Source organism: Neopelma chrysocephalum, unplaced genomic scaffold, assembly GCF_003984885.1.
Source record: "Neopelma chrysocephalum unplaced genomic scaffold, ASM398488v2 Primary Assembly neopelma1_96936, whole genome shotgun sequence".
Classification (NCBI taxonomy): Eukaryota; Metazoa; Chordata; class Aves; order Passeriformes; family Pipridae; genus Neopelma; species Neopelma chrysocephalum.
The window spans coordinates 464,486-490,919 of record NW_020925579.1 but is presented as its reverse complement, the minus strand read 5'-3'; the positions used below and the strand labels follow the sequence as shown (position 1 = coordinate 490,919).

The 26,434-nt window shown below is 37.4% G+C and overlaps 2 long non-coding RNA genes across 2 annotated transcripts; both read right to left on the bottom strand.

The window, feature by feature from the left end:
- Window positions 1–1,745: 1,745 nt before the first annotated feature.
- LOC113960914 lies at window positions 1,746–26,063 on the bottom strand. Its single transcript, XR_003532146.1, has 3 exons — window positions 26,053–26,063; window positions 18,631–18,636; window positions 1,746–2,155 (listed from the first exon to the last, which is right to left on the bottom strand). It is a non-coding gene; the product is annotated as an uncharacterized LOC113960914 (long non-coding RNA).
- On the bottom strand, window positions 11,606–15,223 carry LOC113960915. Its single transcript, XR_003532147.1, has 2 exons — window positions 13,412–15,223; window positions 11,606–12,100 (listed from the first exon to the last, which is right to left on the bottom strand). It is a non-coding gene; the product is annotated as an uncharacterized LOC113960915 (long non-coding RNA).
- Window positions 26,064–26,434: the final 371 nt, after the last annotated feature.

Here is a 26,434-nt window from a genome sequence, read left to right as displayed (position 1 = left end):
TTTACTGCATATCCAATTCTTTGGCAACACAATGATCTTGTTGTAGGTTTTTGGTCTAGCTTAGTTTTATTTTAGGCTTACTTTGTTGCTTGCTGAATCACTTAAGAGGGGCATTTCTTGCAGATTTTTAATTTGTTGGTCCTTTGTCTATGGAAGTTCACTGACTTCCAAGGAAGCATTTCATTCATCTTTCATTCATTGTCAACATCTTAAATCAGATTCATTATCAGATACTTTTTGAAAAGAACAAGTCAGTGGATAACCAGCTCTATCACTACAGGTCAGAGCATTTATGAACACATTCCCTTTTTTCTCCTTTTTTACCAAGACACTATGATCATTTAAAAGCCCTCCAATCTCAGTCTTTTCCAAAATAACTTTGGGGCTTGACACTGGTTGAAAATATGTTCATATTATCTTTTCTGAAAATTTAAAGGAAAAATTCAGTGTATACAAGTCCTACTAATATTAAAAATAATTTTTTTTAATCAAATTTTGTGTGCTAGGAACTGAATATAACTTCACTTGTCAAATGGCTTCTGAAGTTATCCACAAGATATTTTGTGCTACAGCCCATATGAGATTAAGGTCTCAACATTATTTGCCATTTTGGAAATTTGACTTTGTAGCAATTAAATAAATTGGAATACATTACAGGTTTATATTTTTGGGATGCAGCTAGTCCAAGGAGCAGAAAAAAGATCTCCATACTTCTTTTCTTCACTTACTGGTCTTCTGGAAAGTTGGTAGTATTGCCAGGCATTGTTCGTAAAAAGACAATAGCTACAAATGTCTCCCACAATCATTCAAAACTTTCCTACTCCTCTACGTTACGCCACACTGCAACAAAACCTTATTTTCATCCAGATAAAATTATTAGCTCTTATCATTATTCTATTCACGCTAAGGAAATAATTCTATATTTAAAAAGGTCTTCAGAGGAAATATTCTTTCTTAACTTTTTTACATGTTTGGAGTTTTTTAAATTATTTTTATATTTTTTTCCAGTCAATATTCTCCACAAAAAGTTTTTAACTATTAACCACTACCAACAATTCTAAAAATTACAAGCCTTTTATGTAAATTTTACCTACTGACATGGGCAAAATGCTACCTTTTAAAAGGTATTGAACAATAAAAGTATTTCAAAATTTCTGGAAGGAATAGCAATGAGAAAGCTTTTTCCCCAAAATTCCCCCAAAAAATGTGTGTACACACACTACACAGTGTAGGAGCTTAAAGTCTGTCTTTCCAGAAGCATCAGACCTCCTGTATATGTCCTAAACAGAGGTTAACATGTTACATATACGTTGCTTCCCCCCATCCCTCTCTGGAGGGGACGAAATACAGAATTCAGGAGTGCAATTGTGACTGGGGAGAAGAGAGGGGTAGGGTTAAGGTATTTTAAGATTTGGGTTTAATTTTTTCGTTATCCTACTGTGACTTTGATTGTTAATAAAATAAACTATTTTCCCCAAGTTTAATTTTTTCATTATCCTACTGTGACTTTGATTGCTAATAAAATAAACTATTTTCCCCAAGTTTTGCCTGTGACAGCAATTGATGAGTGATCTCATCAATAGGAATAGGGATGTAGTGCTTGTGTGTGCATACATGGACTTGGAAGAAAATTAATCAGATTAAAAGAACTCCATGTTGAACATCTGAAAAATTAGATAACAAGCCTTGGATTTTCTCTCTCCAAAGAGTTGATGTATGAATTTAGAGCAACATAAAGACCTCATACACTGTCAGTGATGTTCAACTGTCCTCCTTATAAAGCTGCTGAGATATATGAACTCTATTCCTTTTAGCATAGCAGCTGTGTACATGGACTAGTGAAACCAGCTAAAAAATCTCAGACTAATGTCCAGGAAAGAACTGAATCCTGGCCTCTGGCTGGATAAAATTGTTTCTCCATCTCTTCAGCTGCACAAGAACAGCTTTTAGCTGTACATAAATATCTGTACACATCCACTTTTTAATTTAACTTAAAGATACGTCTCTTCCTGTTGGAGGATAAACAATTTCCAAAAGAAAGTAGTGTTATTAAAAGGGCACATTCTTCTTCCTAATGTGGGCACAAATCAGGTCAGACATTTCCAACATTCTTGACTTCTGAGGATTACAGCTTTTAAGAGACATGTTCTCATCTCTCACATTCAGACTATATATATGGAACATATCAAAACTACATCAAAGAGCCAGCAATTTATATTCATGATGTAGGAGGTGACCTTTTCACTCATGAGTGGTGTAGTCATGTGGAGTGGCTAATGAGAGAAACGCTACTGAGAGGGGATAAATTTCAAACCTTCAGAATAATTATTAGACATTTTTTTGTACTTATAAACCTCCCTTATTTCAAACTGTCCCTTGATTTATAAAGCTGTCTTAGTTTTGTAAGCAATAGCGATAGTCTCATCCAATGCCAAAGGCTGATGAATTGTCCTTGTAGGGGCTTCTCTTCCTGGTATTGAATGCCAGAGAAATGCAACAAAAAGTTAAAAACAGAACTATAAGGAAAAAGGGCAGAGGAGGATGAAAGATGACTTGGAAGGAATGAGGAAGGACACATCTGTACTGCACTTCACTGATGATAATCTCTGCACAGTTTATGACACAGAGGCAGTGGGAACAGTGAGGCAATCATTTTACTTGCCTGTCATCTGCAGAGAGTATTTCAAATTGCAGGGTGAAATTCTGGCTCCATCGAAATGAGACACAAAGCTTCTGTTGGTTTAAATGAAGGCCAGAATTTCTATGGATTCCCAGAGAGGGGCAGACAGGCAGAGTGGCAGCTGTACCATCTCCATGACTGTGTCAGTCTTCATCAGGATCTTAAAAGCTTTTCTTCAACTCTGTTTCCAGAAGCCTATGAAGGATTCAATAACATAGATACTTTTTCAAACATGCTGAATTTAAAAAGTAGTCTCAGATAATCTAATCCTGGTTTGGAACATCTTTAAATAAAAAACACTGTCCTTACAAGTTTATGCATGGGTCACTGCATATTTAAATTAATATTTCCAATTTTTTTCGTTTAATCTATACAAAAAGGGCCTCAGAGCATGTAACAGACAAAAAATATCATCATTTGTAGTTGTCAAAATAGAGAAAATCCCCCTATTGTGACTGCAAGAAATTTACATCTTGGAGGCAGAAGAAGTTTTCCCAAAATGTCTGAGGTGCACAGTTATGAATTTCCCTGAACAAAATTTTGTCCTGATTAACAAGCAATACATGGGCATACACACAACTGGTAGGTTGCAGTAAATGCGTTTACAGAAGCAATTCTTTTTGTAGCGGATTTTAATAGAAGTGAGCCTTGATGGGGGAGCATCCTTGATGAGTAAGTGAAGAATGACATTCAAAAGAGGAAAGCGGCTAGCCACAATATCAAATGTTCTGTAAGAAAGAAAATCTGGAAGAACAAGAGGAAGAAGCTCAGAAACTGAAGAAATGAAAAACCAAAAGTAGTCTTCCTATAAACCCCTACTATATTGCAGGTGGATTTTTATTCAAACTTATATACTAAACTGGTGATGATACAGAGGTGTGATCATTCAATATGTTACCTTGGTCACACAGTGAGAATCTCTGCTAAAAAATTATGAAGCAGTGGGGACAGATGGTATGGCAAGAAAACAACTTCAACCAGATTACAAAAAGTTTTATATGCATATACTATTATGTATTTACACATATACATGCAAATATCTGTACACACATTTCTATATGTATACATAAAAGATTCTAATACTGCTTAAGTCAGTAACTGACTTCATTGTGCCCACAATATATAAGCATACTAACACACACCTATAGACACACACACACACGTGCACAGAGGCCATGATATCTTGAGAATATGGTGGCTATGGTAAGTGTGGTTTTGGTTGAATTCCATCAAAGAATGTGGACGAAGCTGATAACGCCCCATTTTACTTAAAGGAAAAAAAAGAAATCAGATAAAATCTGGGGTTAAAATCTCACTTCATCTAACTGAATTAATTATTTGTAAATGAGTCAATGGAACAGAATAGGATACTTATTGGCTACTGAGACACTGGATTATTATATTAATTATTGACTTGGACCAACTCACCTGTGTGTGTATTTGGGGAAGGGACAGGTCAAATTTTGTGGAAGTGAGGTAATGCCCTATCTCACACCTCAAGCCCAGCCAGTGTCCTGGAGGGACACTGGAGTAACTGTCAGTCAAAGGCAACCCAGGAGCACTGCTCCACACCATGGCCCCTGGAACCCCTAACAAGCCTCTGACTGGCTGACACAGAGGGAGCACTGTCCCCCACCCTGTCCCGGAACCCCACAGTGGTCAAGGGACCAGAAGTCCTGCCTGGGAGGGATGGCCACAGGGCCAGAGCAGATAAAACCAAAGACATGCTCTCCATATTGTTCCAACCCTGCCACTTGCGCATGTGGGAGCTGGACTTGCACAGGACTCTAGGTGATAGCTAAGCATTCTCTTTTTCTCTCTCTTTTCTTTACTTCTTCTCCTAATCTCCTGTCTTAATATTTTGGGTAGCTTGAGGCTGACTGGGTTGGATTTTGCTAAGCTGTATGGGTTTACATGTGTGAAGTCAATGCTTTGTGGAATGCTTTATTTTGGTTGAACGTTACCCTTTAAACTTTTGTCAAGTTTCCTTATTTTGTGAAGTTTAACTCCTGAGTACCTCAGAAGTACTTCTTGAGAAAATGTGTGTAGCTTTTCTGATTTGTGCTCTCTCTTAAGGTGTTAAAAGAACCAAAGGATCTTCTAATAATGCAGAGGACAGATATTGTTGGAGCCTTGTATATTTTTAAAGTAAAAACCCTTTGGTGAGCTTGTAGCTTGGGGGCCGGGGTCTTACAGCTGCTGTATCTGTTTTGAAAGGTTAGTGGCAATATATTTGTAAGAGATAGGAAATTTACATGAATGGTAAACTTGTGAACAGGTGATCTAAGATTCTGCACTAAATATGTCATGATATAACAATACGCTTTCACATTTCTTAAACTGTAAAAAGTGGAAAAGCCTTCTGAAGAGTCTTAATTATTTTCATCATTTCAGAACCGTTTAATTATCTGACTTACTTTCTTGCTTTCTGGGCTTTTGTGGACTTTGGGTCTGGTTTTAACTTCTTAAATTCACACACTTCTTTTTTTATATTCATAGACAACACCTCTTGTCTAGGATGTTTGTGCTGCATGTACGACTGCACTGTTTTATGGGGGTGAGAAATGTTTGATTTAAGGGAAAAAGCCTTTTAAATTGAGTGAGTATTTATACAAAAATGATCTCTTAGATAGAGATCTATGGATAAGGTTAAAATGATCCTCATTTGTGCCAAATATTTATTTATTCTCATCAACACAGTGCCACATAATGTCTGCTTAACTGCTGTCATGGTTTAACCCCAGTTGGCAACTAAACCCCATGCAGTGAGTTTCTTACTCCCCATCCAGCATGATGAGGGAGAAATCAGTGGGTTGAGATAAAGACACTTTAGCAGGTAAAGCAAAAGCTGCACACACAAACAAAGCAAAACATGAAATTCAGTCACTGCTTTCAATGGGCAGATAGGTGTTCAGCCATTTTCAGGAAAACAGGGTTCCATCATGCACAGTCGTTATATTGGCCTGAATGCAGGTTCGTTACCTGGTGAGCAGCATCTATTCACACACTGAGGCAATGTATTTCTATTTTTTATTCTAGTTTGTGCAAAGTAGGGAGCTAGGTGGTAACCCACAAAAGGCTGGCTCCTCGATCATCAGAATTTTACATTATTTATACATTTTCGCAAACAAAGGCATCAGCATTCATTGGTTAAAAATTACCTTTTTTATTAATTAGTACTCAAACCCCTGTTTGCTAGTTTTATATCTCGCTTCTTGTACTAATTAGTCAACATAAGCAAATCTTCTCTTCATTTGAGTCTGGGATCCATTTTGAATAGGTGGTCAGTAAGTTGATGGTTGCGCTCACCCATTGCCAGGATTACCTTTCCCCCAGCTATTGCTCAGTTCTGCTGATTGAGATAAAAAATTCTCCTGATGACTCTTGACGAGACAAGCAATTCATCTTGGAATTGTTTTCTCTTTTCCTTCAATCAAAAGATAAGCCAAGCATAAAACGTTCACAACACAACTGTTTAATTGTAACTGTCCAGCTATAGCTACTGATTAACAATTAAAAAATTTGCAAATTTAGTTTCAAATCTTAAGAGGCTCAAATATCAGAGCTAAATATCAGTTACTTAGGAAGACCAACTCTATCACTTTGGACATCTCTCCCTTCTTTCTTCTCCCCCTAAGATGAGGATGAAGCCATATGGTCTGGAATATCCTTTTGGTTACTTGATATCATCTATCCCAGTTGTGTCCCCTCCCAACTCCCACTCACTGGTGGAGTGGCATGAGGAGGAGAAAGTCTTTCACACTGTGTAAGTGCTGCTCAGCAATAACAAAAACATTCCTGAGTTATCAACACTATTTCCAGCACAAACCCAAAACACAGCTCCATACTAAGCACTATGAAGAAAATTAAGTCTACCTCAGCCAAAACCAGAGCAACTGGGTTTTTATCAGCATGGCGTTTCCCCGCCCCCCCATCCCCTTTTTTTTCTTCATGTATGTCAGTTTGTTTGACTGCAGGGACACAATTTGGTTTGCAAAGAAAGAACTCCAAGATGTCGTTATAAATGTTTTGGGAAAATTAGTAACCTGAGCTAATTTTCTCAAAATTCAGCTGGTATTTAGATTTCCATAAACTCATAGTAGGAGGAAACTTTTTCATTGTGATTCTGAAAAGAGAGAAAATACCTATTCTAAAAATAAGTGGCAACTTGGATTTTTTTTTCTTCCTCTTCTCTGTAGTCTTGAAATTACTGTAACAACTCTAAAAGCACAGCTGAAGACCTCAAGTCACATTAATGGAAGACAAAGCAAAGATATGAGAACATCAAGAAGCAGCACCTCTTTAGTCCTGCTGTGCAGTCTGAATATTTGATGCTCTATTCCTCCCACATATACTTTTAATATTCTTCACTCTTTATTCATAACAGTGAGATAGCAGATACTGTTTTTATATAAGCATGTTATTTCATCTTTTGTACCAAGAATGTGTGAATGCAGGTGGTAGAGTATCACAGTCAATTTTCGTATTCTTAACACAGTTATTATATCTAAACTGGTTTACTTCTTTATGGAACTTATTCAAACATCCCAAGTTTTTAATGTCCAGTACAGTGAACAACACTCTGTATCCATTATTAATGATGCTAGTTTGCTATCTGCCTAATATTAGCTCCAAAAAAGTACAATTCCATACTATTAGTCAATATAATCAAAATAAACTCACACTAAACCAGTTCTTGAATTGAAAGGACAAAAATCACAAATGGCAAACAACTTTATTGACTTAAGATTAATTGAGAAACCTTGATTTTGTACCTTTTGTAGGTGTGCTATGGTAGAGTTAATATAAAGTGACACTACAACCATCCTCCAGAGTTTCCTGTTTCACTCCATATATAGTAAATACAGTAGAAAGAGTAGAATTTTAGTGCCAATCATTTACCATAAGTGATTATTACAACACTTGTAAAAACCATTGCCGTTAGCAACAGGCTAAGGCCAAAAAATCAAGATCCTGATTTCTGTTCCTTTCCTCATGTGCTGAATAACCTTGTGAAATAATTTAATTTTATTGTGCTCTTATTTACCCACCTCTCATGTAAAAGAGTAATAAATTTCATTAATACTATTAAGAAATTTAAAATCCTCATACTAAAGGAACCACAGAAGTCATTTATTACTCTTTAATGATACAAAACTGAAAGTCAAAAGGTGTAAGCTGCCCTCACATGATAGAGGCTAATCTATGACTCTAGCAAAGCGGTAAAAACTCCTATACTAGGGATGTGAGCAGCACAACTCAGTTTCACTGCTTCTCACTTGAATCAGGCCAGCAAAATTCAGTAAAGTCAATTACACATGCAAAGAATACTTCTCCTGTGTGGATTAGCACCATTCTTCACAGCTACCCAAACAATCCAAATGACCATCAGTCACTGGGCATAGCTGGACATCTGTGTTCCAGTAAGTAGTGCTGAGAGCCATGTGTGAAAAACTCAAAATTCTTCCAGAAATGATAGTGCAGATATAACCCCTAAGAGCCAGACTGAATAAAATCCAGATCATAAGTTTTTTAACATATTCATTTTAGTAAAGTTTCTTAGTTTTAATTAGAGCTAGATCTGCTTAGACTTTGGAGGGTAGGAGGGTCGAGGAGGAGTCTTATTGAAATAATTTTGCCAGGCTCCTGAGACAGAATCCTCAGACATGGGTCATTCAAGTCAATGGCAAAAAGGTGAAATGAAGAAGCCAGCAGAGCTACCATGGAACATATTGCTGCTATATTTAACAACAACAAAAACAACAACAACAACAAAAGGTGCTCTTTCAGAGGGCAGATAAAATTCTGGGTTTACCCTGAACTCCTGCTGGAGAGCAACACTACCAAAAGGGACCTGGGGCTCCGGGTCAAAGGCAAGTTGAATATGAGTCCCTGGCACCTAGGAGGGCCAACCGTGTCCTGGGGGGCATCAGGCCCAGCATCACCAGCCGGTCGAGGGAAGGGATTGTCCCACTCTGCTCTGCACTGGGGTGCCCTCCCCTTGAACACTGTATGCAGTTTTGGGTGTCTAAATATAAAAAAGATATTAAGCTCTTAGAGATGATTCAAAGGAGGGCCATGAAGATGGTGAAGGGTCTGGAGGGGAAGCTGTATGAGGAGCAGCTGAGGTCACTTGGTATGTTCAGCCTGGAGGAGACTGAAGGGACACCTCATTGTGGACTTCAGCATCCTCAAGAGGAAACAAAGGTATCGATCTCTTCACTCTTTTGACGAGTGACAGAACTTGAGGAAATGGCATGAAGCTGAGTCAGGGGAGGTTTAGGTTTGATATCAGGAAAAGGTTTTGCATCCAGAGGTTGAGCACTGGAACAGGCTTCCCAGGGAAGTGGTCATGACACCAAGCCTGTCTGACTTCAAGAAGCATTTAGACAACACTCCCAGGCATCTGTTGTGATTCTTGGGGTGTTTGGCACAGGGCCAGGAGTTGGACTTAATGATCCTGATGTGTCTCTCCCAACTCAGCATATTCTATGATTCTCTGATCACAGAGCAGGGATTTTGTGCCCTTCTTTCCCATCACTAACAGCAAAGACCCTACATGTACCACACAACACCTCCTCCTCCACATGGATACTCATTCACTGAAATAAAAAATGCTCTCAGTTTTTATCACTCTCCCACTTTGCCTTGGTTAAGGACATGGAGTGCTCTGAACACATCTTAGCTCTGGGGCCAGGGCAGGAGAAGCACATCGAACTGCTTTTTTTTTTTTACCTTTACTACCACCTTTTCCCTTTAACCAGACATACTTCCCAATTTACCATGCCAAACTGGCACATGATACTAGCAGGGCAGGCAAGTGAGCTTGCTAGTATTCAGAACACAACTCTATTTCTAGAGATCATGGCTGCTCTCATTATGTGATGCTGCAGCTGGTGGTAAATAGGAAATAAATTATAAGCCTATAAAAGACAGACTTGAGACTCCTCCATAGAAAAGACTGCAAGGCACCTGAGAGGTTTAGTAGCTTACACTCCTATTTTTATGACAGTGTAGTAAATATCTTCAAATATTCTCCTCATCCCCTACTGCCACTTGCTTAGCTACCATCAGTATTACTTTTTGCCTGACTGTGGGGAGCAAGGTGGGGGAGAAACTAGGGCAAGGTAGAAGAGCTGTGTGAGAGAAGGGAAGGCGATACCCAATACCCATAAAAAATTTGTTTTTAATTCCCTGGCTATCACAGATAGTGGCTGCTGCTAGCATTTAAGATAAGATTAGTCGGTGTTGTGCTATCAGCACCTCCATATTTTCCCTACAGGGACTCCTTCTGACAGGCTGAAGCTGGAGGAATGTCTGAGGATTAACACGAGCTAATGATTATACACTAAAGCTTTGGAACTGTCGGACTAATAAGATTAAGCAATACCAGATGCAGGTCCCCGTTCAGGTTAAAAATGCACTTTTTACATTACAAAGTCAGACAGATCCCTTTGAACATGCAATGAATATGGATGTTTTCAATTATCACAGTCTTCCAGGGCTATAGGATATGGTAAATTAATCCCTTTAGAACATCGGAAACAGGACAAAATAGCCTTCTTGAAGCTGAAATCCCTTGGTTTAGATTTTCTTTCATGGGGATAAGCAGTGGTGCACCACACATAATTAATCTTATTACAAACAGAGAGAAATATATTTTTTAAAAAAGGCCAAAAAATTGTTTAAATATTTGAGAAACTAAGGGGTGGGGGAGGTGGGAAAACTTCAAAATCAACATCTCTTAATTAATTTCCACAACAGTGAAAAACATGGAGATACTGTTCAGCAAATGAGACTATTTTCCTGTCCTTCAGGCAGCAGCAAAACACAATAATAATATTAAATAAAGTCTTTTAGGAAACAGACAATAAAAATGTGTTCATTAGAAGAACAAAAGGTTTTAGAACACAGTTCTGTTTTAAAGTGCTCAAACTCAGTGAGTTTGGTCAGTAGAGTGTCTGAAGCAGTACAGATTTGACTCCTTCAAATTTCTCCATGATGAGGTGCAATTTCTGTGATGGAGAGAATAAAGAGGAAAAAAATAGATTTAAGGAAAAGCAGAATTGTATCATATTCAGGCTAACTGAGGCCACAGGCTCTTTAAACTTGAATCTTGAGAGAAAACATGGAAGAAATGTGATTGGGCAGTCAAAAGTATTGACAGGAAACCCTGGAATAGCTTGGTGATTCAGTTTGCTTCAGTGGCTTCTGTTGTAAACAGACTTGGGTTTGAATGAGCACTAGCTCTCCTGTCTTTTTTGAAAGAATTTAAAAAAAAATTGCATGAGAAAGGAACTAAAAAAAGGGTCTTTTGTAAAATCCAGACAGAGATTTATGGCTGTTTAAATTTTTATCATCCTAATGCTTGCATGGGACTTGTCTTCCACTGATGATCAGCAGCTTGCAGAACATTCCAAGGCTGTTTAGATTTTATATTCAGGTTAATGCCATTTAACTTACAAGATCATTGGTTCTCACCTCAGAAATCAATCATTCTGATTTTCATTAAAGCTAGAAGCGATGCCAAAGCTCTTTCTCTTTTTTCATATCATGTAAGTGTATGAAGAGGGTTAAAAATCAGTACTTTAGAACATGGCTGGAAACATAACATGCATCAGCATGATTCATGGTGAAGAACAGAAATAAGAAAGTTAGAGCAGATTGCTTCTGGAAGCAAATATCAGACATGTTGAAAACTAAAAGCAAAACCCAGACACCAGCTGGAATTTACAAAGTGAATAGGTGCTTTGAATTCAAAAAACATGTTATGTAAATTTGCTCCAAAATTTTAATGTGCTTTATTTCTTATCAAAAAACACCCCCCCTCAAAAAAAAAAAAAAAACAGAAAAGAAGGCATCAAAACCACCAAACCAAAACAAACATAAAGGGAAAAAAATCAACAACAAAAGAACCCCAAAGCATTTACTTTTTATTCCACTTTATTTTCATTTCTCTTGGTAATTTACAAAAGCAGATAATTCAGTGCATACAGCTAGTCATAAGAAAATACACTATAAAAGCCTCAAACAAAAGGTGTTGCTGAGCAAAATTAAAGATTTGCCCTGCATTTAGCTGACACTGCAACATACAGCTTAACAGTTTGAGAACTTACAGTGCCAGAACATATTTGCTAAGGGGTAGAACCTACCTGCGGATGAGAATTTGATGGTCTGGGTTTTTTTAATAGTTTCACCTGCCTGGAGTGAAAAGCAGGCTATATGCACCCAGGAACATGTTCATTTAAAAAAAAAAAAAAAAAAAAAAAGAGCTAAAAATAAAGCTGCTTAAATAGGAAAACTATTTTTATTTTCGATTACTTCTCAGACTGTGACTTATTTCTCCTGTTCTAAACTAAGCATAATCTTCATCATCACCACCATCACGGTCTTCACTGGGGGAGATGAGAGGAATGTACTCTGTAAGTACAAAAATCATCAGAACAGGAGCATCAGCATATTAATCAACATAACTAAATGCATGAAGCAATCCCCATGTTTCTCTTTCTATAATGATATATTATTATGTAAATACAGGATGACATGATGACAAGAACTTCTGGAGTTTTGGAAATATTCTCTATTTCCCAGGCATTTTCTTTAATAGGAACAGAGTTAAAAGTACAATTTAGGTTCTCCATTCTGCAATTAGAACTTCAGAAAAATGTGGCAAACTGTAAGAACAAAGACTTTAGCCATCCACTGTCATTAAGAGAAGAATGTATTGTAGCCAGAGTCTTTCATTAAAAGTTTCCCCATCTCTCTATGCGTGCAGAGGTTACTGCTCTTCTGCCGCATTTATTGACAATGAGATGACGGTTTGGAATATGGATTTGAAACAGTCTTATCTTCCTAAAAGATAACAGTTCAGTGGAAGGCTCTGCTCCTCTTCATCAGCTTCCTAAATGCATTTGGGGTCAGCTTAGTGTCAGTCATGAGTCATCTTGTAAAGCTTTATCAGTTTACACTCAGAACAACAAAACAATGGACCTGATCACAGTGACACACACTAAGCTTAGTGGCACCTTTCAGTCAGGTCTTTATAAGAGAGGTGAACAAATTAAAAGTTTTGCCCTATCCTCTTCTTTTCTGTTGGAAGTTCTGCTGGTCACTGTCAGAAATTATTTCTTGCTCTGGAGTTCTAGGACATTTTTCAGTGCCGTTTGGGGAGCCATAATCTTTTAATAGGAAATTTACCTCTAACAACATAACTAAGCACAGAGATATATTCTTCTTCTTAACAGTTCAGTGAAAGTTGAGGCTTCTTAGAAGAGGTAATAAAGCAACATAACAGTACTAAAAGGTATGTGATTTGTGGACGAGATGAAAAAAAGCTTACAGTTCCATTAGATGAAAAAACCTCCCAAAAAAGCCCTTTTGACAAAATGAGTTCATCACATAAGTGATTACTTTGAGTAAGATACAACTGTGTCTATAAATCAGGATAATGTAATCGTGTTTAACATAATCACCTATTGCTTATATACCTCATTTCAGTCTCTCAGCCTATTCTGATGATTTTCCATGTTTAAATTCCATCTCTGTTTAGCTAAAGCATTTCCCTAATGACTTGTCTTTCCTGTACCTATAAAATAGCTCAGATCTGCTACAAATTTTGAGTTTATTTTGGGAAGGTTATAAGAATTAATCGATTCATAATTGTATCAAGTGCAAAAAATAGGCATATTAAGTAAATTGCTTGTTAAAGAGGAAAGGACTAAGAAAGCTTACTATTCACTTCACAGAGATGAGATCACCAAAATTCCACAGAAACTGTAGAAAAAAATGAAAAAATATTTCTATGGAAAAAGTACTAACAAGCAAGGTACAGTCCTGATTTTGAACAAGCAATTCATCTTATGAGATATAGGCACAGCAAGCTCTTCAGAGCAACTAGGTTTAGTGTGCAAAACTACTTCATGCGAGATACTCTGAAAAAAAAAATTGTTTTAGTAATCTATCACAACAGTATCTGTGTGATTCAGTTGGGAGACCTATTGTTCCTCTTGGTTACTGTTATCATGTATCCATGAAACCTGAACCTTCAACTTTAATTCAGGTTATTTAGTCTTTTCATTAATATATTTTGTAATTAAATTATTTTCAGGTTTGAGAATTAAGCATTGAAAATACAGTGTTTCTGAGACAGAAATACAAACTGGAAAGACATCAAAATTAGCTAAGAAATCCAGATTTGAACTACCAACCCTAGATACACAGAACAAGTATTTCTTTTCCTTTAGGCTAAATGGGCTCCCAACACTCTACAATGACTCTACAATACAAAGATATTGTTTTGGCCCACCAGAGGGAGCCCATAATATTTCATTAATGTAAAAGAACACGCTGACAATTATATAGAAAAAATATAGGTCCAGTACGTAAATATATGTGTGTGTATATTTGCATATTTGCAATGTATTGTGGAGCTTGCCTGAGATCCTAGTTCTTGTAATGAATATGAGTTCAACAGGAAGTGCGTTTCCATGAAACAACACCAGGGACAGATACGTACAACTGTATCTTTAGAATCACAGAATCATAGAATATCCTGAGTTGGAAGGGACCCACAAGGATCATGGAAATTCAACTCCTGGCTCTGCACAGGACTACCCTAAGAATCACATCATGTACCTTCACCTTTAGATGAAGACCAGAGAGTAGTATTATATTGAATAGGAACAAAGACCAATTTGACTTATATTTAATATCAATGTAGACTATGGATAAAATACTGGATACATTAGAACTTAATTAAAAGAGGAACTGACTGTGATATGAATGTTGCTTTGAGTTTGACCTTCCCATAAAGGTCTTAGGGTTCCAGCTAAATTCCAAGGTTTGCATTCTGAACAGCTGCTATATTAATCATGTATGTTTTGCTCATTTTTTCTTTCATGTGAAAGAAAATCTACATCAACCTACTGCAACAAAGCAGAACAAACCAGAACTGAGAATTGTATGTTCATGGGTAGAATCTAGAGGAGATATGTCCTCCTTAAAGGCAAGGTGGAACAAGAGTTTCAATTACTTCTTACCACCCCTGTGATGTGGCAACCAGAGATGAGTCAGGGGCATAGCAAGGAAGTGCTGATTGTGACATAGTCAATAATATTGACTGAGAAATCTTATTCTCTTCAGTTGCTCTTAGTACTGGCACTGCCAAAAACTATCGTTCCCCCCAGAATAATTTTTTGTCCTTGACTATGTTTTCCTTAACATTATTTTCATGTGCAGAGAAGGCCAAGCACAAATTACTTAGTATAAACTGGGACCGGTTTTGGATTTCTGCTTTTAGATGTGTAAAGTAAAAACTCTGCAATCAGTGTGACCTAACTATTTTCAAATCCAGTTTGGGGGTTTGGTTTTTTTTTTTACTGTCAAGTAATAGGAAAGTGACCTAAAAAATGTTCTAGGCCTTTGGTGACTTGTCAAACAAGAATTACAACAGTTTTAAATGCCCAGTGCTTTTTTATGAACAAACTATGAACTTTTACTAAAAATGACATTGCTGCATTTTCTAAAAAAGATAGATTAAATGTTGTATTAAGTAAAATTTCTAATCACTATGAAATACATGCTTCCACTTTTCAAATAATTAGGTGTTACTATCAAATAAACACTTGGAAGGTGTGTTATATACCAACTCCACAAGATTTAAATAATACTTCTAATTCAAAAATTATTCTCATTATCACAAATATCTGGTTTGTTATGCTAACAAATTTCAGGCTACTCATGGTGCCAGCACTCCTTCTAAGAACATTAGATATTGTGCACCATTAGCTAGTTGTCAAATCTGTTATTCAGCAAAGACTAAGCAGATATGTCTCTCAACTCGTAAACCCACTTACACAGTCTCCCTATAGTTGTACTCAACTGATTAACTCCAACATGTTTATCATTAAACTACTCATTTAATTTAGCAATCCACTAAAGCTTCAGTTAAAATGCATCATGTAACCCCTTTTTGGCCCTTAAATAATTACCCAGGTCTACTATGTCTTCTAATCTGTTTCTTGATGAACATCTCTAGCCCTTCACAATTTAAAATGATGTCAAGATGAGTCTTGAACAAAAAAGATGAATGTTTTAAAAGGCATAAACAATGACAAATGTTTAGGTAGCAGAAAATGAACAGCTGCTTCTTTACTATGTGTCAAACTGGTGACTAAGTCACTAAAATTAAGAATGGTGAACTTGACAACATGAGGGGAGATGGCAAAAACCGGCTTTCATGCTGCAGTGCTGAGCATCCACAGAGTTTCCTGTGAGCTGGATGGCTCCCACACTGGATCTAATCAATTGACTCACACCCAGACATTCCAGGTTGATAGCTTAAAATAGGATTCATGATGGCCAGCACATTGACCCTATTACCAGGATCTTTACTGACCATGGCAGTACAATATGCCTGGAGAGTGCTTACGCAGAGGCCTGAGAGGAGTCATGCAGAGAAATAACTGTTTCTCAGTAATGATTTGACTTGGGTTGTTCAATCTGTCAAGATAGAAGCAGCTCAGGATATGTGCAAAATACACATTTCTAGGCATTTTTCTAGGCATCTGGGTTATTTCTACAGAAGAAGGAATTTTCTGAAATAAAATCTACACATTTTTAAAAGGACATGCAGGACTACAACTTGTCTATAAGCACCAGGTTCCATTGAAGCACAATCTTAAATATTTACCTTAATGTTGTTGGAGTTTTTTCTCCTTTCAGGCAGAAGGGAGTTTGACATAGACTAGAGAAAGAGTTAATTTGGGTTTTAGCACATTTGCTTAACAATGGAAGTTCTTGCCTCACAAGGAATCGTGAAAAGTTTTGCTTAGTCCAGTACAGCCACCGTACAAAGAGTTTTGCTCCTGAGAAAGTCTCACATACTCCTCGTTCTCCTTTTCTGAAATTGAATTCATCCTATGTGCATATGTTTAGAATCATTCCCTCAAATAAATTACCTCCATTTTTAGGGCCACCTTATGATCAACTCTTGCATCCTGTGCAAGGTGAATACCTGTTGAACACTAATATTGCTGTCTGGGGAAGGTTCTTAAAAGAAACATCAAGTGCAAACAATTCTGCTTACCTTCACATCAGCTACCAGAGAAAGCCTAGTCCATAACAGGAGCAGACTGCTTTTCTAAAGGTCCTGGATGAAGAGGAGGCCATAGATTCCTTTCTCTTGAGTGAAACCCTTAATCTGGAGAGATGTCTTAAAGGAACGAGATGGTTTGTAAGACATACAAACCATGTTATAAACTACAGTACATATTGCAACCTGTTTCTGTCACTATCATCCAAGTGGATTAGTGATCCTGGCAAAATGGTATTTCCATCTGAAGAGTCCGTTTTCTTGAAACTGTCATCTGTTATCAAAGCAGGGAAAACTGTACAATGATGTTTTTGTTCAGTTTGGGTTTGTGCAAACAAAGGAAAAAAAATCACAATTGCAGTATTGCCAGAACAAGGTACCAATATGTAACCCAGTGGATATTTCACAAGTCTTATCATAAGCTTCACAGTTTCATCTTTGCTTGGGTACTGCATATTGCACACAGTAGCAGTGCTTTTTGGTTTTAAAATTCCTAAATGTTTTGTATGTTTGCAATGGTTTTGAGTTTAGGCCTTCCTTCTTGGTCGCCAGGAAGGAAGGAAGGAAGTAGTCCATCCTATTCCTTTATGTAACCCAGCATACAAATAGACGGAGAGAGAAACCTCTTCCTCTCTTCCCTTCCGGCGAGGTTTGGAGACAGCAGACTGTCTCGCAAGGCCGATCTGGCTCCTGTGGGGGGAGTTGAGGCCTGGCCGGGCCTATGGGGCCTGTTGTTCCTGCTGATCCGGGGTCTGGTAGTGTGGCAGCAGCATTTGGGCAATTGTGCTATGCCAAGGAAAGTAATAAGATATTCTTTTGCTAATTCTTTAGTTTGCTAGATCCTGAGGTTTGTTTGTTTGTTTGTTTGTTTTTGATTGCGTATATATGTTTTGTTTTTGGGTGTGTTTTTTTTCTTTTTTTCCCCTTCCTTTTCTCTTTCCCTTTTGGGATTGTATATAGTGTTTCAACTGTATATGACTGTAATATATGTAAATACATATATTTTAATATAGTTTGGCTAGTCTGGATCTTTTCATAGGTTTTTTCCTCTATTGCTCTTTGCTGGAGGTTTTTATGCTGGGTCTTGGGGACTTGGCAGGGAGCCAAATCAAACTTAGACAATGTTGCAGAGAGATGTATTTGCTGTAGGTACTCTGGAAGACAATATTAGGAAGATGGTAAAATAGTAGCTTTGGAAAAAGCTTCAGGCAGCCTTAAAGCAGTAGAACCATCTCTTTGGATCACCTTATTTGAAACCAGAACTTTGGGAACCAGAAGCAAAATGCACCTGGAAGCCTGTTACATTAATCTATGTCTGGACAGTGAGCTTTCTTCTGGTCTTAAATCTCTTTCTTGTAAGAATAGGCAGAGACAATTCAAGCACTCCCTGAGCTCTTGCAAAAGTGGAAAGGATATCCAGTTCACATATTATGTTTCAGTTCCAGAAAACTCCTGGCAAGTCCTCCTCTAAAAGCTGTTAAAAAGCCAAGCTTTTGGAGGTGATGGTCCTCCAAAGAATATATAACTGGTTAAATGATAATAAGAAGAGTAATAGAGAGTCAACATTCAGAATAGAGGAGGACTACCAGGAAAGTCCTTTGTCAAGATGTTTCCTAGGACCTGCATTCATGAATGACCAGGAAATAGCAATTTGAAAAAGAATTGATAATTATTACAGCAGCTGATGGGATGAAATCTAAAATTACTAAGGTTTGCATAAGAATTTCGTAATAGAAAGTGACAGGGAAAACCAGCCTAAATGAAGTGGTGCTACATCAAAAATAGGGAACAAAGAGGAAATATGTGCTCTAATTTAAATCTTACCAGAAGTAAAATGGATTTTAGAGTTATCACGGACAACTGTCTCAGAAACAAAAGTAAAACCAGAATGCTAACAACTGTTAGTCAAACATAGGAACTAAAACAAATCTGCATAAACCCTTGTAACAAAAGTTTAAGTTGTGATATCCCATCTTAAAAAATATGAAAGAACTATACAAGACAGAGGATGTGAAGGGGGGTTAGGAGTATGGAATGGTTTCTGTAAAAAAAAGAAGTGAAGGGGCTTTTCAGTCTAGGAAGGAGATGGCCAAGAATTTGACAGCTAGTCATGAAATCATTAACAGCTTAAAGAAAGTGAATAGGTGTGGCAATTTACCATTTCACATAGATACAACATAGGTGTTGCCAAATAAAATTAGCATCCAGTGAATTTAAAATAAAAGGAAGTATTTTTTTTAAACAAAACATAATTAAATTGTGGTACACACTGAAACAATTACGTTAGTTGCAGAGGAGTGAAGGAAAAAATAATTATGAGAAAGCCCTGAAAACAACAAGAGCACTGAAAATAAAGGAACAGTAATGCAGACATAGGAGCAGAGCTTCTGATGCAGTCTGTGAGAGGGACAGTGGTGGAGAAGATATTCTCCTGCAGCCCATTAAGGACTCCATGGCAAAGCAGGGAACAATGGAGGAGGAAGGAGTGCTAGAGATTAACTATTACGAACTGACTGCAACCCTCCATTCCCCATCCCACCTTTTACTGCTTGGGCTGTGGAGTCATAAGTTAAAGGAGTCAGGGATAAAGAAGTCAGGAATAAAGGAGTGAAGTTGAGACTGGAAAGAAGGGTATGAAATATGTTTTATATTTTGTCTTTGTTTCTCATTATGCAGCTTGATTTAAATTGGCAATAAATTAAAATGCTTTTTCCCAAGTTGAGGCTGTTTCATCTATGACAGTAACTGGTGAGTGATCTTCCTGTCTTTATCTCAGTTGATGTTATTTTCTTCTCTTCCTTCACCCTGTTGAGGAGGGATAAGTAGTGACAGAGTGACTATGTGGGTGCCTTGCAACTGGCCAAAGCCAGCCACCTAGAAGGCTCTATCAAGGTCTACTAAAAAACACAGACTAGATGCAATTTGCAGCTCAATTTTCAGATGTCTACAAATTGCAGATTTCCAGAAAGTACAAAAGTTGTAAGAATGGAAGGACCAATCCGTATTTCTGTGGTTCCTTTTCTTGATCTGTGGCAACTAGATGTCGTGTAAGTGATGAATGGGAAAATGGGCTAGCTGAACCTCTGGTGTGACTCAGTGAAAAAATTATTAGGTAAAGACCTTATATCTCAGCCTCACATCTGAATTATAAAACTTATCCTGCTATTTTATGCAATGCAAACAAGGAAACATCTCCATCAGAATTGCTGGAGTTTGAGGGAGGTTCAAAAATGCAGACAAATAGTATGATAGGTGCATGCATATAGCATATTTTGAAGTGACTGTCTGTGGAAGAGTCTTAGTAGTAGAAGATGAAAGTCATACAATAAGCTGATTAAGGAGTATATTATATCCTCACATGAGTTTTTCTAAAGAAAGAAATGCTCTGACTCTGGATAAGGTTTTCAACAGAAGGTATTTTCCATCACATTCCTGTTCTTCTGCATAGCATGGACCACTGAGGCACTGCACAAGGCAGCACAACATTGTCACATTCGGTTGTCCACAGACATAACAAGGCTCTGGGGCGGTCAGGGTATTGTCAAGAAAATCATCTAGGTGCAATACAAAGAAATTCTTGCCCCACTCTTAGTAAAAAGTATAAGAATTAAGTTATCTTACATTCATATATAACTCTTCAATAACTCAACCACAAGTACTTCCAAAGAGAGGGGAAAATAGATCAGTAAGGAAACAGATTTCAATGTCAAGCACTAAAGGGATAATTATAAACAATAGAAAGGGCTTTTTTAATTATGAAAAATACCATGACAGTATGCTTTTAAATTATATATTATGGAAAACAAGGTGAGTCATGAAATCATACCCCTTTTGACAGATAACAATCTTCATCAGCAATCTTCATCCTGCCCCCATGTCAAGACTGTAAAAGGGGGGCAGGTTTCCTGGAACATGTGAACATGCATCTAATCTAGTACAGTGAAAATCCTTATGCACTCACAAGAATTGCATATTTTGAAACCACTCATTTTACTGTAGAACAACTACTTGTTAAGATATGAAATATTCATTGAATATTTCTTAATTTTAAAAAAACTAGGATAGAAGATTGAAGACATCACAGATAGAATATTTATCATATAACCTAAAATCCCTTCAGAATTTGCAAAATATAGTCTGTGAGAACTGTGTCCTAATTAGTCACATATTCAGTAAAGACAGAAAAAATATAGACACTAGGGTCAAAGCCAAAGTATTATCTTTAGGTTTAGGGAGGTTTTTTGTTTGATTGATTGATTGATTGATTGATTTTATTATTGGAGCATAGTATAAATTCCATAAACATTCAAAAGGACTTTTGTCCCATACCTAAGCCTGCAATAAAGGAATGGACATTTATAACCTGACTTGGTGTCTTTTTCTTTTTCCTTTTTTTGTTTATTTTTTAGATTATCTTGCTAAACAGATAGCATACCCCAATAGCTCTAATCTAGAAATGGAATTCACTGAAAAATTTTGCTCCAAAGTAAACATATATAAATGACCACTACTTCTTTTCAAGATTCACAGTATCTTGGTGGAATGTAACAGGAGAGCAAATGGAACTAGGTTGTTTTTTATTTATCAGTAATATTGTTTATTATGCAAAATTAGCAGGATAATATTATTTTATCAGGATACAACCCAGCTGACATTATTTTCTCTTCCTGATACCTCAGGTTTAGATGACTGATATTTTGATATTTTTGCATATAAATGTCCCAAGAAAAGGCAACCAGTTACATTTTTGTACTACATTCCACCTGAGCAACTGAGAAGAACTAGAGAAAGCTCTTATATGTTCTTTATATCATCCGGTTGGTGATGTCACCTACTTTGGATAAGGCTTCAGATCCTAGCTACACAATAAAGGAAGAACTCTTGCAAAGAACAGGTGAAAACCTTATACCACTGCATGCTCAGAATTTCTGATTATTGCATCCTTTAATGGAGAGACAAAAATTAAATTAACTATTAACTACATGAAGGAATTTTTATTCTTTTCCTTTTTTTGCTGTAGTTTTCCATGCCTTTTCACTGGCTTAATCAGATTGCCAAGATTTGGTCAGAAATGTAAAATTTTATCATATAGGTTATTGCTTGCAGCTGGTAAAAGAATCATGTTCAGAGAACTGCATGAACACCCAAAAACTTAGAGGAACTTCATAACAGGTTCATGTTATAAGTAAGGCTCATGGTATGAGCAGCAGAGAGCAGTTTCTCCACAAATGAGAAAAGATGTCTGTCAAAGAAAAAATATGACCAGTCTCCACGAACTGTAACTTCTGGAACTTGAAAAACAGTGTAAAGAAATATTTTCCTAGAAAGGGTCATTTATTTTTTTTTTAACTGTAAAATCCTATTCAACATCTTTTAACCCCTCTCTTCTGGAAGCTTATTTTACAAATATTTTCCTCACCTTCCCTCTTCATCCTTCCCCCATCTGCTCTAACTATGGTGAAATTTAAAACACACTGATGAAACTCCCAGATGAGTCAGATTTGCTCGTTGTGTTGTACTCACATAGGTAAAAGAAATTATGTCATCTCTATTCTCATTATTTATAAATGTTGAGATCCTACTTAAAATTCTGCGCTTTACTCTATGACTGTCAGAGAAGGCTTTGGGGGGTTTTGTTTTAATTTCTGGTTTTTTCCTCCAGTTAACTAAACATTCTAAACCTTAAGATATAATACTTTCTCACCCTGTAACTATTTAGAGAAATTGTTCTGGCTTAGAATTTTATCACTTTTTGATAAGAAAAAAATAAAGCTATTTTCTGACCACAAGCAATTCTCAGAATTACCAAGTGTCATTCTATAGTAAAACCATGCTGTCTAATGTTGGAAACAAATTATTTGTATGCCTTTGTACTGATTTCATTATTATTATAATTCATCATGGCTAGGCTTCGCGAACGAAGATTTGGGAAGGGCTCTACCCATTTTTCATGCAAGCGCGTTGGTGGCTAAAAAGGCCAATACGAGAAAGGCAAGTCCGGTTGCAAAAGACACAGCAGAAAGACTCCTTAGATGGTATATTCTGCAAGGTTCGATTCTTTCTGCGTTGTCTTTTCTCCTCAAGAGTGATCCTGCGTGCCTTCTCAAAAGCATCAGCAGCGTTATAAATGGTCTGTCTCCAGGCCTCCCGATTAGAGGCCAGAGTGGACCAGTTATGGTGATCAATATGCCCGAGGCTGAGTTGTTGCTTCAGGGAGTCCTTGTATCTTTTCTTTGGAGCTCCTCTCTTGCGGCAGCCAGTGGCAAGTTCACCATAGAGCAGGATCTTAGGGAGGCGGTGGTCCTTCATCCTAGAGATGTGCCCTGCCCAACGCAGTTGCGTTCTCAGGAGCATGGCCTCAATACTCGTAATTGCTGCCTGTTCGAGAACAGATGTATTGGTCACATAGTCTGACCAATGGATGTTAAGGATTGTACGGAGGCAGCGTTGATGGAAGCGTTCTAGGAGACGCAGGTGGTGGCGGTAGATGACCCATGATTCGGAACCATATAAAAGAGTAGACAGCACTATGGCTCTGTAAACACTGATCTTGGTGCTTTTCTTCAAGTGTTTATTACGCCAAACTCGTTTATGGAGTTTTCCAAAAGCACTGTATGCCTTCGCTAACCTCATTATTATAATTATTATTCTAGGTATTAAATCAACATAATTTTCCCAGGATCTAGATAACTTTGGATCCTAAATCCTAATTTCAAAATAATTTTGAGCTTAGTCCTACAAAGAGATTTAAGCGTTGCAACAGGGATTTAGTTCTATGAGTTTCTACTGACACAAAAATCACAAAAGTAAGGCACGTACAATTAATTTTCTTAGCTGAGTATTTAACATATACACAAACTTATGACAAATTGTATGGATGTAAAATTAAAAATGTGGAATGTAAAAGATTATGCCATTGATATCAACAGGATATAGAGTGTGCTGAAATATGTTATGCTTTCAAGATTGCCCAGTTCTGAAAGTTTTAGAAAAGGAGAATAGTTCATTTTTGGCAGACATGTAATAATTCATATTATTACAATATCTATCCTAATCTCTTTAGTTAGGTATACCTCCCAAAATGTTTGGCTGCAGTGATATTTGGAATTCTGAGCATTTCTATTGTCCTGTAACTTATCGCACAGATATGTTGTGGACTTCCCATCCTTGGAAGTCTTCAAGGCCAAGTTGGATGGGTCACTGAGCAACCTGGTTGAGCAACCTGGGTGGCATCCCTGCCCATAGCGCAGGGGCTGGAACTAGACAATCTTTAAGGATCTTTAAAGTCCTTTCAATCTTATCAATTCTATAATTCTATGAAATTTCAAACCCTTCTTAGAATTATACAAAATTATTGGCCAGAAGGATGTTGTGTGGGCCACTGCATTCACAAATATGCCTTGATATTTTTAACTGGCATTTTTTGCTTTCCTGGGTGTTCTTTAGTTCTCAAGCTTTACAAATGGCAAACAGAATGTCCTTTGCTATTTCTTCCCTAACATTTACTATTTTTTCAATTTTTATCATGTTTCTTCTTCTTCATTTCCTTTATAAGATTAAAAAAAATCCTTTTTGAATCTCTCTAAAGTGTTTTTCAACTCCCTTAACAGACTTCTCTTCATAATAATTTCCTTCATCTTTCACTGAACATTTTCAACTTCTGCAATATACTTTTCAAGATAGGGAGACTCATATTGCTAGAAAATTGAAAATTTCAGTTGAGAGTCCTACTGCTATTTTCTTTGCAGTGATAACATACTATCTGTATCATTCCCTTTATGGGATTTGAAAGGTTTTAAGGACAAAAGCTGGATAGCAACAGAAGTTTTTCCTTGGATTATCCCTTCCTAATGGCTGAGTTTGCATAGCACAGATGGCTCTGGAGTTTCTCACAGCATTTAGAAACATCTAAGCAATTATTATTACTTGATACAGAGCTATTTCATTAATCACATTGTTTTGTCTGTATATGTGCTTTAAAATTATATAGGACCTCAATAGAGAATCCTAATGTGGGTTGCTATCAACACCTATGGTCAATCTCTGTCTTTGCTCGTTTTCTTTTGTCTGGCATTTACCAGACAAAGATATGTCATCATATCTTCTTTCACATTGTCGCTATTTAACTTCTATAACAGCCCACTGGTAAGACCTCTCTCAAATCTTTTTACAAGTCTCACTGAAGTATACCTAGTTGTTCTTCTCCTTCCAGTACTTTACAGAAATGCTCAAACAATTCAACAAAGGGACACATAATTTTTATTTGCATTAAAAAATAATTTTAACAAAAAATCCCCTATCAGATGATAATTTTCAGGATACTTTCACTACCAACTTTGGTATGCAGAAACATAAAAGATGAGGATAAGGGTAGAGGAGTGTCACAGAATGGGAATTCTCAACAAACAGCACAGATTTTAACTACTTGACTGGCTCAAGTAGCCAACAGATAGGGCTTCTAAGAAAGCAGTTAAAAATCTCATCCTTTCACAGCTCTTACTTCATGCCAGGCTTTCACAGCACTAAATCCTCTTCCAACCACCTGAACTCCCAATTTTCAAGGATCAATAAAGGTCAAATCTTTCTAACAAAAACTGGAGAATAACAGTTGATTGCTAGTTGACTCCTCGCTCGCTGCTTCTCAGAGAGGGTTTCTGTGGCGCGGTCCCCCTTTGCCAGGAGGAAAGAACCACGAGGTTTCTTCTCTGGATTCCAGTGGTGAAAAGTAGTTTATTCGAAATCCCGTGGGCTTTTAAAGTCTCCAGTGGAGGGTTTAGAAAGGGGAACGTGATTGGGCAAGGGTTTGGGGGAAAGGGAGTGGCTTGAGGACTCTGCTAGCCAGTGGGGGATGTAGGAGGACCAAAGTCCAATAACAAACCAGGGACTGGGGAGAGACGAATGAGACAACCAATAATGCTTGTGCAGGGGTGGGGACTGGCTTGGGGAGGCGAGAGAACATGGTGCTGTATAGGGAGATCGTGTGGGTAAAGGGAATTACAGAATTCAGGGGAGAACCGTACAATAAAAATGCAAGTAATCGGTGTCTTTCCACTCCGCTCGATCCCAGAGAGCTGTCGCCATGATGGACCCGCTCCTATAGGCATTCTTTCCAGGACTTATAATCTCTGTATTCTCCCACATCTCTACACTATTGCTTGTTATTGAATAGATAAGGAATTACGGCCAATAGTGAGGTCTGGGGAAACTCTCATGGTGACACATGTAAGAAAGCCTAGCTTGAATGAGCAAAAGGATGACCTACCAAATAGCACCCAGTCACATAACTCTGAAGGCCTAGCACACGTTTTCTGGTGTGCTCAGACATCAAGTGCCACCAGCCTTAAACAGCAGGTAAACTTCAAGTCTAATTAGCAGGTTCTGTGCTCTTTGAGGTCCACTTGGGGGGGAGCAGCATAACAACAGCAGAAAATTTCCAGTGAGTCAGGAAATCAAACTGAAGCCATCATGTTAACTTCCTGTGAGTATCCTCTCAATACATCAAATGCTTTAATAGTTCGTCTTTTAGGAGTGGAAAAATGTGATTGTTTCATTCTGACTAGTTTCAGAAAATTCCTGTGGCTTAGCAGCAAAACCTTTTTTTTTTATTTTTTTTAACAAAGCTTTCATCTTTTCTTGATTATTTATAAGCAATATAATTCTAG